Consider the following 15,118-nt stretch of genomic DNA (forward strand, 5'->3'; position numbering starts at 1 on the left):
TAATCAAAATTAAGTTGTTGTATCCGTAATAATAAAATGTATTAACGATAGATATATGATTATATTTATAAATATATTTTTTTCTATTTTGCGATATTATATAATATAATATAAATTCGCCGGGGACCTCGAGGTCGAGTGCAAAATGATAGAAGTATAATAACGATTTATCGGTTTATTTGATCTGATTTTTTTTCATGATATATATTAGATAATTATATATAATATGGGTTCAATGATTAACGTTTTAAAAAAAAAAATTCATATATAAAATAGGTATAATATAATTCGATAAAATATAATTATTATTATAAATCATTTCGCATACAAATACTTGAATATTATTATACGTGCGCTGTGTACGATATTGTTATTATTATTATTATTATTATTATTATTATTATTGTTATGCGGGACGGGAGTCGTGACGATCGTCCGGCCCGCGATAAGCCGTCCGCTGTGGTGGTCGTCAGCAGTCACATATTATAATATTATCATCGTACTATATAGGTGTATTATTATTACATTATAATATGATGCGAATTTAGCAGCGGGGAGAGCGAGTCAGCGATCGAGCTAGCGAGCGAGCGTGGGAGAGGGGGGCGATAGCGCGCGACCGGCCACTGAAGCCACGGGTACGTGATTATTGGAAATTGAAAGTTCCCCCAGTGCCCTAGTGCTACAACGCGGTCGTCGCACGTGCGCCCGCCGTAGTCGTCGTACCTAATCGTCACAGTTGTCGCGGTCGTATTATAATCGTAATTCTCTACTTTTTCTTCGCAAATCATTTCCCGCGTTCATGACAGTAATCCTGCGAATTTCTTAATATAAAGTGCATCGTAATAGTCAAATAGTTTTGTGCACATATCGCCACCGCCGAGTAATCAAAATTATTATGTAAAAACGCCGCGACCCCGTACCACCCGCACCACCTACACGGACCGCACCTCTGCCGGGTCACCATTTGAGGCGGGCGTACTCCGCTGCCGGGTGCACGTATCAAACCGATGCCGTTGCACTAGATCACACCATCGGCATTGGCCTATAACACTTTTGGCGATTGTTATCAGGACGAAGAGCACAAGCAACGGTACATAGATTGTAACCAAAATAGATTGTAACCAAACTATTATAATATTATTTTGTTAGGTAGGTGTATAGGACACATATTAACACCATAACGCCATAACCACTACATAACGACATGTCGTAGGTATCAACTCCTTCTAACGATATTTTTTTACGGGCACACTTTAATACTCATCGATATTTTTTTCGATTTTTGATATTTTATAATATAGTTAACACGTTCACATATTATTATACTTAGTCAACGTAGTTTTATTGGTATCGTTTTTAACGTTTTTTTTTTTTTTACCTTGTATAGTAAAATATTAATACGATAACATTGTATAAAATTATATAACGTCTGCTCTTTGTTCGAATACATATTATTTTGTTTTCAAAAAGCGCTTTGGCCGAGCAAAGGGTTTGGTTTTTTTTTATTTAACATTATTTTTATTTTTATTTTTTACAACCCATTTATATATAATAATAATATCATGATTATTTTTAATTAAATTTAACTATATTTTTTTTTTTTTTTAAGTTCTCTTTGAAGTTTTATTAAGATTGTTTTCCCTCGTCACACCGTACATAAAGGCATAAAGCCGGTACCTAATTAATACCCTGCGTATAATAATTTATTGCATTATTATAAAACGTGCTAGGTAGGTATAATAGTCGTCGTATACTCGTATTTGTACCGAAATCTATGCTTAAATACCCACATGTTTTCGAAAGCAATTATTTTGTTTCTAAAAAACTTTAGCACAACAAAAGTTAACAATCCGCAAGATAATTAGGAGGTGTTACTCATTATTGTGTTAAGACATTTTACACGTTAACCGACCATTATACACGCGTAGGTATCTAGTTAGGTGCCCATATAGAGACCACTCGCGCAAATTACCACAATATTTGAATATTGTAATATAATATATTGTCTACACTGGCGTAATAATAATAACAATAATAATTATTGTAATATATTATCGTGTGTGCGCATTGCACCTAATGCAGTATATTGTCCGCGTGTATTATATTATAGGTAGTACGTGCGAGAATTTTTCGCGTCCGACGATAGAAACACAATACAATATTATTGTTGTATTAATGTCGCGGATACAGTCGTACAAAGCTTATAAGACCATTTTGTGTACCGCCTACGGGCGGGCAAATAACAAAATATAATACTCGGATATATATATATACGGTCAGGCGTGACGGAGTGATTCGGGATGAGTAGGCGAGAGACCGAACCGATTTAGTGCGTTTTGAGCAAATAGTCAACTGCTTACCGCATAAAACCGGCGGCGCGCGAGAAAAGTTTAAATTAAAATATCTAAATATTTTAATAACTGTCCAACAACAGCGGTGTTTCGTGTAATGTAATAGTATTAAATTCGCGTGGATTACCCAGTGGGCCGCGGTTCCGGGATTTCCGAGTTTCGAGCAAAAAACGACGACTAATCGACATCAGACAATAGTGACAATATTACCGAGCGATGTTTAATGTTTATTAATTATATTATCATAATTATTGTATTTGTAACTCATTGCCGCCGCCGAGCGTAGTGATTCGAACGTATCATAATACCGTCATAAAATACGGAACGGCGTGCGAAATTCGAAATGATCGTCGGCGGTTGCGATCTGCAGCGACTCGCTGTGTGCAACGTCCACTTTTCCGCTGGCCATTTACACGTCGATAAACGTCACGGGCAGCCAGCGTGACGGTGCCGTCGGCACTTCTGAGTGACAGTCAAGAGGCGGCGATATTATTATTACTATTATTAATTAATTAATTATTGCAAAAATCAGAATCACCAACAGCCCGTGTATCGTAGTAATTGCTGCGATGCGCTTTAACAATATAATATCGTTTACACGTCGCGTCCAAACGAATTACCATCAGCCGAACCGAAAGCCGCGCCGGACAGTTTTAAGTTTTATCGGTGGCGGAACGATGATCGTTTGCGCATGAAAATATACCTCCCGCGATATGCATAGTAATAGTATTATGTCTGTGGTTTGTGTTATTATTGCATTGTACACACATTATGAACTCGTATCGTATATTGTGACGGAGGGCTTCGATGACCCATTTTTTTACGTACGCTATATTAATATTGTTAGGTACAGCAATGACGAAAACGAAATCGTTCGGTTATTAGTTCACACATTATAAAATGTACACACGTGCGCCGAGAGTCTGCTGTTATGTTATTATTATTAAAACTAATGTTTTTATGCTCCTCTACCAAAAGGCAGGGACTGGTGTTGTGCTACTACTTCCACTATCACAACAACTACGACTCCTTCTACCACCACCACTACTACTAACTGTCTACTACTCACAGACCAGCTATAAACTAGTATATTATACTAGTTGTAGTCGTCTACACTTTTAAAATTTACAACACACGTCGTCTGCGGTTACCGCGTACACCTAGGTTGGCAGTACTGGTTCTACGGTGACAGCGCGGCCCGGCTGCAATGATTTGCCGCGGTGGCAGATATGAAAGGCTGGCGGGCGGGTGGGGAGTGGGAACGTCGTCGCTGCCGCCGCCGGTTAAACGCGCCCGCGCGCTCACACACACGGACACACACTCACAAGTCGTGGTTCGCGGGCGGTGGAGAGGTGTGATAGGCCGGCCGACGAGTGGGTGAACAGAACGATATGCGGTAGGGCGCGGCCGCCGAGGTGGCCGGGCGGTCGTACGAGCTGTATAACGAGCCGTCCGGCTGACCGGCCAGCGAGCGACTGGCAGCGGCCAATAGTTTTAATACTCGTTGGGAAGTAATAATAATAATAATAATAATAATATAATCGCCGATCGGCCACGGAGGACTCCAACAAATTATTATTAAAACGAAAGATAAAAAAACAAAAACTGTTTATTTTACAACGACGATAATAGTATTATTATCATAATATCGTCATCATTATTGCCGGAACGTTTTGGTTTGCCGTTTTCCGACGATCGTCGTACGCGCTCGTAAGAGGTCGTAACGTACGCAACGCACGCATTCCGCGCACGCCGGGAACGGACGGTCGTCGGCGAACGCGGCGGCGGCGGCAGTAGTAGTTGGACGAGGAGTGGAGGAGGTCTACACCCGCCGCCGCCGTCGCTGCCGCCGCGATCCCGCATTTGTTTTTTTTTTTTTGCGTTTTCGCTCATTAACCGCTTACCGCACGGTCGTCGTTGCGCGTGTGTACGATTTTTTTTTCGTCAGCTCGCTAGCGCGTGCGTGAGTGTATGTAATTTTCTGTCCGCGCACGACGACGACGTTACGCAAACGAGATATTCGCGCGACGGCGTTCAGACGTGTCGCGATTACAGCGACGGTGAACCGGCGTTTGCGTGGCGACGACGAAGACGATATTCGTGTACCGCTCGTAATTAGAACCATAATATCATTGTATTTGTCTAGTGTACAGTCATTCGAGTCGGCCGTTATAAATCACAGTAATAATAGTATTAGAACGATTTCATTATAAGACGCACGCGACCACACGCAGCACGTACTGGCGACGCCGACCCAAAGGTGAGACCAAACAAATCCGACGCGCCGTAGGCGGTTGTTAATAATAAAATATTGTGTTTTCGGCCTTTATTGCGGCTGCCGTTTTTCTGTTCATCCCCTACTCAAAGGCCTAAAGGATTTTCTCGGCATTACAGTTATGACTCGATTAACGTTAATTCCCCCCGGCGGCGAGACGACATGTATCGCACAAAATATAATACGGCATTATCGACGGGTATCACGGTAACGGGCAATAATAGTTGACGACTATTCGACAATGACGGATATGGGTACGACACGCGACGACGACCCGATCGCGGTTTGTTTCGACTTTTATTGTCGTTATTTTTTTCGCTATCGTTCCGTTCCGATAGCGAAAGAAAGCGCTGAAAAATCGTTACACGCCAAGCGTTTAAAATAAAACACGATACCGCGTACCGAAATGCGCGCGCGCCGGAGTTGGTGATATTATTTTTATCGCACGCATAATTCTCGTCAGTTGGGTACACAAGAAACGGTGTGGTATTGGGACAGCGTTATCGCTCGGGCGAATTACCGTCGGCTTGTTGTTTTTCTTTCCCTTTGTCTTCCTCGTCAGTTCTGGACATCCGGTTTGCACACTATCGGGTTATCGTTGTTGTTGGCCGTGTCCATCGACGAAATAGATCGATTGATCGGACGACCGGCGAAATTTCATGAAAAACCTAATGCCGCCGACGCCAAAATGGTTTATCAAATTATCCACCGCAACCAACCGAACCGTTGTTAAATCGATCTTTCCGCAGATGATACCCTCGCCGATAAACTGTCGTACGTCATCGTTTCGGATTGTTACTCGGCTCGATTTATAATATTATATCTAATATTATTATTGTTATCACATTTTCGGCATCGACTTTACTGACCGTGACTAAACCGGCCTACCGCCGCCGGTTTTAGCCGCGCACGACTCGAAACGTTTTTTTTCAATCTGATAGAACTGTTGTCGCGTCGTACGATACCGAAAACGACGGCATAATGGTCACATCGAACCAGTACAACCATAGTTTTAATTATAATTTACCTGCGTCGGGGCCCGATGGTAACATTTACTTATTGCCACGATAATTAGTTAGTAGTGCGTTAGGTTAGGTTAGGTTGCGTGCCACACGTACAACGACGACCAATGACGTTATTGTAATCGAACACATTGGACCGTGTACACCGAGCCCATCAGTGGAAACGACCATCGGAATTATATTGTAATAATTACTATAAAATAAGTAAACAAGTACAATATACACACTGTGCACCGGTGCGCGTACGTCATATTATTTTTTACGCGGTATCATAGTAGGCATTGTTTTGTATTCGTTCCACGCGCCGCAACGGTCCGGTCCGGTCCGCCGGTGCTCGCCTCTTGTTTACGACGAAAAAGCGCATTTATTTTACTAATAAATTATCATGTCCGGCGGTCGAGGTAATGGACATTTTCTGGGAATCGAAGCAGAACAAACCGTCCTGACACTCGATGCGTTTTGATTTACGTCGGCCCAATGTACTCGACGATTCGAATCCGGGAGGTTTTCATACAATTATGATAAAATATTCAAAAATAGGACACTCTTTGTAATGTCGTATTCAAGTGTGACTAAATATTAGTAACCAAAGTGGTTACATGCAAAAATTAAGGTTTTTGTATCCTCACCACTGGTAATAATATTAAATTATGTTAATATGTGGAATAATAACTTTAAGACTCAATCCGGCAGATAGTATTATAGAAAATTATTATTAATTATTAATATTGAAGTTTATTGAATTCAAACTTATGGCAGATAGCGAATTGATAAAATGTTTTCTTTCACTAGTATTCAAAACCACATATAACCGTTATATTGTGTTAACTAGTAGACACTTCTACCGCACTAGTATACCATGTATTTTAAGTATAGAGCTGTCCTATTTATGTTCATATTCTTATTATCCTTGGAGGTTTTATGTTCTCTTTATTTGTCGCTGCTGTAAAAAGCGCCCTCGCTAACAACGTGAAATCGCCATAATCGTACCGGTGGAAATCGCTTTGTATTTTTTCTTTCGTATGTACAATATTACTATCGTTCATTAATCATTGCGATAGGCAGCATGTACTTGACCACGACGGTTCGTATTTGGTTTTTCTGAAACAATTTAGCTGTAAAAAATATTGTCGAACCATGATATCTCAAATGCTCCCCCCCCCCCCGTTGAGTATAAGTTATAATTTGAGGTGTAGGTATAACGAGAAAAGTACATAAATCGAATTTATTTTTATCCCCCTTGAGATTCGAACTATATTCAGACTCGCCGTATTATGACCTCAAATTAATATTATATTATGTTGTACCGCATCATAAAATGTAAAATGCACCTCCCATAAAGTAGTTAAAAGTTGGTGATTCATCGTGACAGGTCATTTTATTATTTTACAAAATATTTCGTAATTAGAAATCCATAATAATTTAAATCTATAGTAGGTATTAGGTACTAAACAGAATGTCTTTTAAACCTTTAAGTAATTGTTTTATTCGCGTTTCTCAATGATCGAAGATGGCCCATTTGCAGAATTAATTGACTTAGTAGGTATGTAAATGTTTTAAGAGTAAAATTATTACAATTTTTCATTAAGAAATCAAATAGGCCGCCAATATTAATAATATTTGTACGTTTAAATTTTTTGCGGGAGATGGGTAGAGAAGTGGTTTTAGTGGGCGACCGTGTGTCTGAGAGAGAATCATCGTGAAGAAACACCCTGTATAGTTGGCGTGTAGTCACACCTTCGGAATGTCTTCTACCGGGCACTATATTATAAAAGTATCTAGATAAACTGGCTAAACCGCCATTCACAACAGCCGTTATATCCAATAACGCGATTTGGGTATCGTCGATTTGTCGCGTAAAATAGTCGTTAATCAACAATCCGTTTTCGGATCGGTTTAATAATCGTGTACCGCAATAATTAGATTATCACCATTGTCGATTAATGTCGACACGCTTGGTTGGAGCTTTAGATGGAACGGTGTGTCTGCATTTTTCACTTTCGTTGAAATAATTCGAATCCTTTGGACATAAATCTTAGCCCTCAGGGTAAGGAAAACCCGTTTAACCTAATGTCAAAGATAGTACACGATTCGGTAAAATTATTATATATTTTATTTTTTTCAATATTTATGGCAATAGTTGGACTTCGCATATATTATGTACGTATATGAATATATACATACATAATATTCGTAGCAGCCGATGTTGATGATACGCGATTTATAATAAGTTAATGTGTTGTACCTACAGTGCAATAAAAGCTCTTTCCTCGTTGCCATCTCTGTGTAATATTAATACACATTACACCCCGTTGACGTAATAACATATAGGTACATGTTATACGAGGCGAGTCGTCGAAAAAAAAAATTTAACAGCCGTCTACTCGACGATGATATAATAACTGATGTTTCATAAACGGCGTGAGTATACACGCCGAAGCCCTCGACTGCGGTAGTTTTATAGATCTTTTTATTTTGAAGGCCATAGTTGGATTACGTCCTCGTCCGCGTCCCACCGAACCCCGCGCGTGTGTATTATTGTGTTCTATTTCACGCACATCACAAAAATAAATTTATATTATTATAATATTATCGCGAGCATCATAGGTTAGGACCGCACCTATCATCGTCATCGTTCATCGTAATGATGGGCGTACACACCTAAACATTTGTATAATAATAAAGTACATTATGGTTTCATCTTAGGCGATCGCGGGTAAATTATGTTTATATCCACACCGATGCATTTAGGTCTTTATAATATGATTTATAAATATATGCCGTGGTTGGCGACGACTTACGACCGTGACCTGCCTTGACGTATGTATTTCACACACGTTCGACGCTGTATTGCTGCGAATCGGTCATAATATGTATTATAACTATATATAGTACTGACTACCGACTTATAAGTTATATTATAAGTATTGCGCCGGCGCAGCCATAAATCATGACCGTTCGTTAAAACCCTAACAATATTCCCCTATGAACCTTGGAGTGTTGAGCGCTCGTGACGGTTTCAGTGCGACGTGATAAATTGTATTATTCATAATAAATATTTCGGTCCGTTCGTTGGAAATAACTCGAAATATGGCTAAGGATAGATAATAATATTATAATGCACAGCAGTGGTTGAATTGATATAGTCGGCACTACTAGTATAGTAATGTAGTTCTTGGCATATTATGTATGTTATATGACGTTTAAGGTCATTAAATCGTATGGAATACTCATTTTTAGAACTTTTCTGCCTAATTTTTCCAACTCGTCGTTTGTGTATATATCTATTGGGTTAGTTAGCTTATCTGAGATATATAGTTACTTCTGTAACTTGGTACTTATTCGTATTTTTTTTTTCGTTTAATTTATGATACATTAAAATCTTAAATTAAAAGTTCATGTTTATACTCAAGGACTATCAGTATGTCGACTTAAAACTTAACTTAATAAGCGATATAAATACTGTCTATAATTTATATAGTTCTATTCTATGTACTATAATATTTATATATATATATATATATATGTATACATCTATTATGTGCGCAATACACCGATAAGATATTTGTCTCCTCTGATAACAATATAATTTCACTATGCAACCAGACAATTTGAATTTTTTTTAAGTACCTAGTATATTAAGAAATTAGTAATGGAATTTTAGATAGACACATACTAGAACTAGATTTCGTTCCATTTCCATATTAAATGAACTTTAATGACATTAAGTCACTAAGAAAAAATATAATGTCTATAATACGGTATTATGTATTAACACAGTACTAGAAAGAAGGTTTCTATACTACAGACTAGAAGAACACAATTCTCCAATTTTCATATTTTATTATTGCCTTCTACTTTCAAGGACTTCTTACCTATCTAAATGTTTTCTCAGCCCGACGATAGCGAGTCTCCTAAACCTAACCTAAAATTATGACAGAAATAACATTTTAAACAGTAATTTAAAGTTCGAAAAATCATAAATGTATTATATATTTAGATTTGAACTTGCCTTTGCTCTTCCGCTCCATATAGCATTAATCAAGTAGAAAGGTTCAACTTTTCAGATAACGCCTTCCAAAAACTTATTCTTGGAAAGACAATCAAGACCACACATACCGAAAGTATTAGGTACCTCAATAAAATTAATTTTAAAACTTATATTTATAGTCAAGTTATTATGCTTTTATAGTATTATTAATAACATGCTATTATAACTACATTTTGTATCTTTGACATTTTATAAAAAAATTTACCTATACTGCCAAATAATTAAAAGTATCGATAATGTTTGTTGGTCTGTCGTGGAATATCAATGTATTTTATTTTCAGTATTTATTTTTCATCAATTCTGAGCACCACACCACTCACCTATTATAATATATAATAGGTATCTATAATGTTGGTATACGGGTCAATATCGAAATAAATAAATCGAATATACATACTAAGCCATCATACGAATAATGAAATCACGTCTAGCTGTCAATTTATTCAAACGTTTTCTGCTGTTTGTGTGTCAAATTACTGTAAGTTGCGTAAAAGTATGAATATATTTTTGTATAGTGCGATCGTAATGACGTGAGATTAAAATACTACGCCAAAAAACATTTCGTAAGGGCAAACAAATTGTTTGTCAATAATGGCGCTAACCGCTATTCTGCATGGTGAATAGGTTGAATGGACATAATAACTCAGCGGGGTTAAACGAAAGCTTCGGTATATTATTTTTTACACCCTCCCACCCGTTAACTGTTTGATTCAAAGTTGTGGCAGTGCGATATTGATTTTCATTTTCCAAGAACGCACTAGTAAATCGTAATAGTATTATACACCTGCATTGATATTCTAAGGCACATATATGCAGACTAAAGTTAAACCATAATATATATACAGTTAAAGCCCATTCAGTGCTGTACGTTCTAGCTTCTTGCAGTAGGTATAATAAAAAAATAAAAAAAATAACTACTCAAAAAAGGCATTTGTGTACCCTTTTATTTAAATTAGGTCTTATTTACATCGTAAATATGGGGCGTGAAATTATGCATTATACTATGCAAATACCTGTACATATTTTACTGAATAGTAGCCTCCCCGCTCTCCCCTATCGCAACTAAGAGGGTTATTCGGTCAAACTTCATTTCCATTATTCGTATTTAATATTGGGAATTCGTTTTCAATCACAGTTTGTTGTATATTTAAATATTTTCGTCCTTTGCTGTGATCGGATATCGGTTAGAATATTAAATAAGTCCAAATTCGAAATATTGTCAGTTAATTAAATCAATTTGTAAATATTCCTGTATGCATGGCTTCTTATACAGTTTATGCAGTTTTTCTGCATTATCATTGTGAATAACTATTCAGTTCATTGAGATATTAAGCACCAACTATTTATACTTCCATATAACATTTGTCTTAAACGTGTTCATGCCGAAATCTAACCAATAAATTATACAAAAATATGACGACATGACGTACACCTAAGACATTTATAAATTCATATTTCGTTTACAGCAAAACGTTTAAATTTTAAATTATGTTTTTTCAAGGAATATATTATAATATATACTCGAAGGAAACTCATAAATACCTAATTATGGACAAATATAATGTACTTATAAACCGTACTATATTGTACACTCCACTAATATATAAATATATATATATATGTATGTATGTATGTACAGAGGGCTTCACCATGTTTGTCTTCAATAATTGTTTTTCCGTTAAATATTTTTAAAATATGTGATTATGAGAAAAACTTATTTTATTAGAGATATACAATTATTAAAATTTGTAATAAATGTTGGTCCACCCGAACTCAAAATGAAACAATTTAAATTGTATTTTCAAGTTTCTTAATTATTAGAGACATACACAGAGCGAATTTGTGTAGTTATAATTTAAAAAATTCAATTACTAGTTTCTATAATCAAGTATTATTCAAATAATTGCCATGCGGGTATTACATTTTTAGCTGGTGGCTTGTAAATGGGGCGGGGGAGACAATCTGCATGTTTAAAAACATAATTTAGGCTCTATTCTTTGTGTTTGTAAATTGTGATATTGTTTCTTTAATATTACAGTTCATCCTGTACATAGACACAATGCTTTAATACCTGTCTTATAGCTATATGTCGGCTGTTTAAATAATTGATCACAATTACTGTATACTATATGAAGGTACCCAAAAAAAATCTGGTTCATGTACAACAATATATAATGTATTCAGCGCTTGAAATAAAATTGCCCATGTTTTTGTGTACACAATAATATGATATATAATTGCCACAGAGTACTTCATACGTGTGGCCTCTTCGCTCTGTGACTGCAGTAAAATACATATATAGTCGTGGTGTAAAGTACGAGATTTTGTATTATGTGTAGACCGAGTTTTGTGTCGCGGAGTAGCTTTCCCTAGATCTTAAATTATATACGTGATTTGAACGTACAATGACAATAATAATAATAATAATAATAATAATAATAATAATAAAAATAAAATTAATAATAGTAATAAACTAGTCGATCGCGCGACTAGATTACCGTAATACGTATACATCATATATATAACTATATAAGTTCATGTATTCTTAATAAGTCATCGACGAGTATGATTTCTCTACTTAATATTCCCGAGGCAGGCTGACTGGTGGTGATGTTTAAAACAACAAAAAATGTCAGTTCAAAGTGTTGAGTCTTTTGAATGAAATAATAATGTATATTATAACATTTTAATGTGTAGTTATTAGTTGAATACCTCATAAGTAGGCAATAATATTATATTATGGTTTTATGGCATAAATAGGAGTATATTTACTTGCCGCACAAATACGAATGCTAGGTTTTAAAGTTCCAAAGTGAGGGTCCGGGGATTTGCTACAGCACCGGATCCAGAGCGGCTCGGGGAATTGTATTTTATCGGATCGATTTGATCGGCTGCCAGCACTCTTGTTTGGTGGTAGGCAATAGATGCTATACAGGTACTATACATAGTATTGACTAAATGGTATAGTTACTATATTATTATTATACTTTTACAACCAACGTTAGATGTACCATAATATTCAGTCTTGTAAAGAACAATTTGTCTTAAAAATATACTAAGTGTATTTTATACTCATAATAACTATTTGAATAAATGGGACAAATAGTATCTTTAGTATTTATTCGAATAATGAATACTTAAATTAATTTTTTTTTTCAACCTACACTTTTATGGCTTCATGAAACTTTTAGGGAATTTGTTCAATATTTTATGCTAACTGCATTCTTTATGCTTACAATATTGAAAGCCCTTCAACGAGCTAAGTGCTAAAGCCATACAATTTAATTTCCGAGTTAATATTTTAAAACTTTCCAGGACAATCATAAAAGTTATTTTTAAATTATTGATTTAACGTAGATAAAAAATTAACCACTATTTTGTAGCTCAATTACGGGTTTTCTTGAAAAGTTATTAAAAATGGAACTATAGGGTTGTTAAACTCAGCCCATCCAAATATATTCGGTGATAGATACAAAAAAATTTATAGAAATTCTGTTTTTTTTAAAATAATATGTGCATTTTTTTATGTTAAGGGTTTTCTTTAAATTTGTGTGTTAGTAATATATGTACTGACGAGGCAAGTACAAAAATGTTTGTGTTAAAAACAAAAATTAGAGGAACGGATTATTATAATTCATGTTTAGATAAAAAATGTTTTTTCACATACATACAAAATACAAAAAAGAAAAATGATCAAAATATATTATACCCATGTAGATTTTAATAATTCATCTCATATATACATTGATAATTGTATTCAAATACAAACTAAGTATAAAATAAATACTAATAAATAAATGCTCATATTTGAATGCTTTATAAGACTGATTTTGGTTCGGTTATTGTTTCGGCCGTATACTTATTCAAACCGTCGCTGGTGATTATTACTCGTATATCACCTACCTATATTCAATCGTATGTTGTACGGTGTTTGATCAATGTCGATCCCACGTGTGCGCACTTAGTAACTACACATAGACAGTACTCGTTTTGTTAACGGGTTTGTATAAGTTTAGGTACGTTAATGGACTTTTGTCGCCCAGCCAATTCATTCGATCGCATACTCAGACGATTTTAAAATCAAATGCCCATGGTCATTTTATTTAATATGCTGCGTTGTATAGGTAGGTACTTGATTAAAAATAAAATTGATTGTGAACCATGGAATAATAATATACAAATAATTATAACAATTGGTTTCAAATTAAACTCTCAACATCTCTCATACAGTCATAAAATATAATAGTATTGCCTATTCATTTTGATGTTTTACTACATTAAACATAATATATATATATTTATGCCATGTATGTAGTTATATATATAACACCACAGTGTTAAAAGTTATATAATATTACACATTATGAGTGTTATACACGTTATATATACGTACTCTCTCTATCCTTAATAGACATATTTACTAATTTATCAGTCACGTGCCTAATATATACTTCCAAGTTTAAAATATTTCTTGTTATTCTTTAGTGTGCTAATGAAATGTGTAAATATTTTAATTTCATACATTAATAGATTCCTTAAGAATTCCCTATGGACTTTGGGATAATATCTATTGATAGTAAGGCTTTAAATAAATATAACATTGATCCTATAGAATTTATTAATTGTGATAATATGTATTAAGTTTTTGTAGTTTTTATAAATTTTATTAAAAATTTTAAATTTAAGTAGGTATAAATTAAATGTGCCCAAGTTTTATTTTGTTGGTACCTAATTTATTATTTATTTTAAAATAAACACTCCTATAAAAAATACCGTTTTGTTTATCCAAGACCAAAATTGTTCACAAAAAAATTGATTGATATTCTAAAATATCGTTTTAATATTATGTTTGATTTTTTAAATGTTCTCTAAATGATAAGCTTATAAATACAAATTATTGCGTATAAATTCTATCTATAGTTGTGCAGACCGTGTTATTTTTATTGTGTCTATTGTTATTTACTATTATGTCATGATTACTTTTACTATTTTCATTATTTTATAAAAAAAATTTAAAGGACTAATGGCCCTTGCTGTCGAGTTGTATTAACAGATCAATGATAATAAAACAAAAGATTTAGTTGATAAAATGGATATTATACTAACGTTTCCTTTTTTTGACAATTAAATATAACTAAAAATAAAAATAACTTGTAATAATAAAATATCCAATTTTATTGAAATTATTTTTTTTTTTATGTATATTGTATAATGCTATATAAATATTTATGTCGGTACATTTGTGTATATTAAATTCGCAAGATTTGCTATCGGAATAGACGAAAATAGAACAAAATGAGTATTTATATAATTAAATAACAGTGAATGACATGTCTACTAACAAAAATAATGAAATAACTCCACTCTGTGAAAGAAAGTTCAAACATTCTTTGTAATATTTTAGATACTAAACGTGTTT

The 15,118-nt window shown here is 34.7% G+C and overlaps 1 protein-coding gene across 17 annotated transcripts in view; it reads left to right on the forward strand.

The window, feature by feature from the left end:
* Positions 1 to 15,118, forward strand: part of LOC111038354 (plasma membrane calcium-transporting ATPase 3) — a 64,355-nt gene that overhangs the window by 12,886 nt on the left and 36,351 nt on the right. For 4 of the 17 annotated variants that reach the window (XM_022321404.1, XM_022321414.1, XM_022321408.1 and 1 more), the window contains exon 1: positions 4,172 to 4,611. The exons of 4 other annotated variants lie outside the window; for them this stretch is intronic. The gene's annotated coding sequence lies outside the window, so the exon portion shown is untranslated. Of the gene's footprint in view, positions 1 to 682; positions 1,091 to 4,171; positions 4,612 to 15,118 lie in introns of those variants that run through there. 9 more of the 17 variants (XM_022321415.1, XM_022321417.1, XM_022321418.1 and 6 more) reach the window with 4 other exon arrangements.

This window comes from Myzus persicae, unplaced genomic scaffold (assembly GCF_001856785.1).
Source record: "Myzus persicae strain clone G006 unplaced genomic scaffold, MPER_G0061.0, whole genome shotgun sequence".
NCBI classification, from domain to species: Eukaryota; Metazoa; Arthropoda; class Insecta; order Hemiptera; family Aphididae; genus Myzus; species Myzus persicae.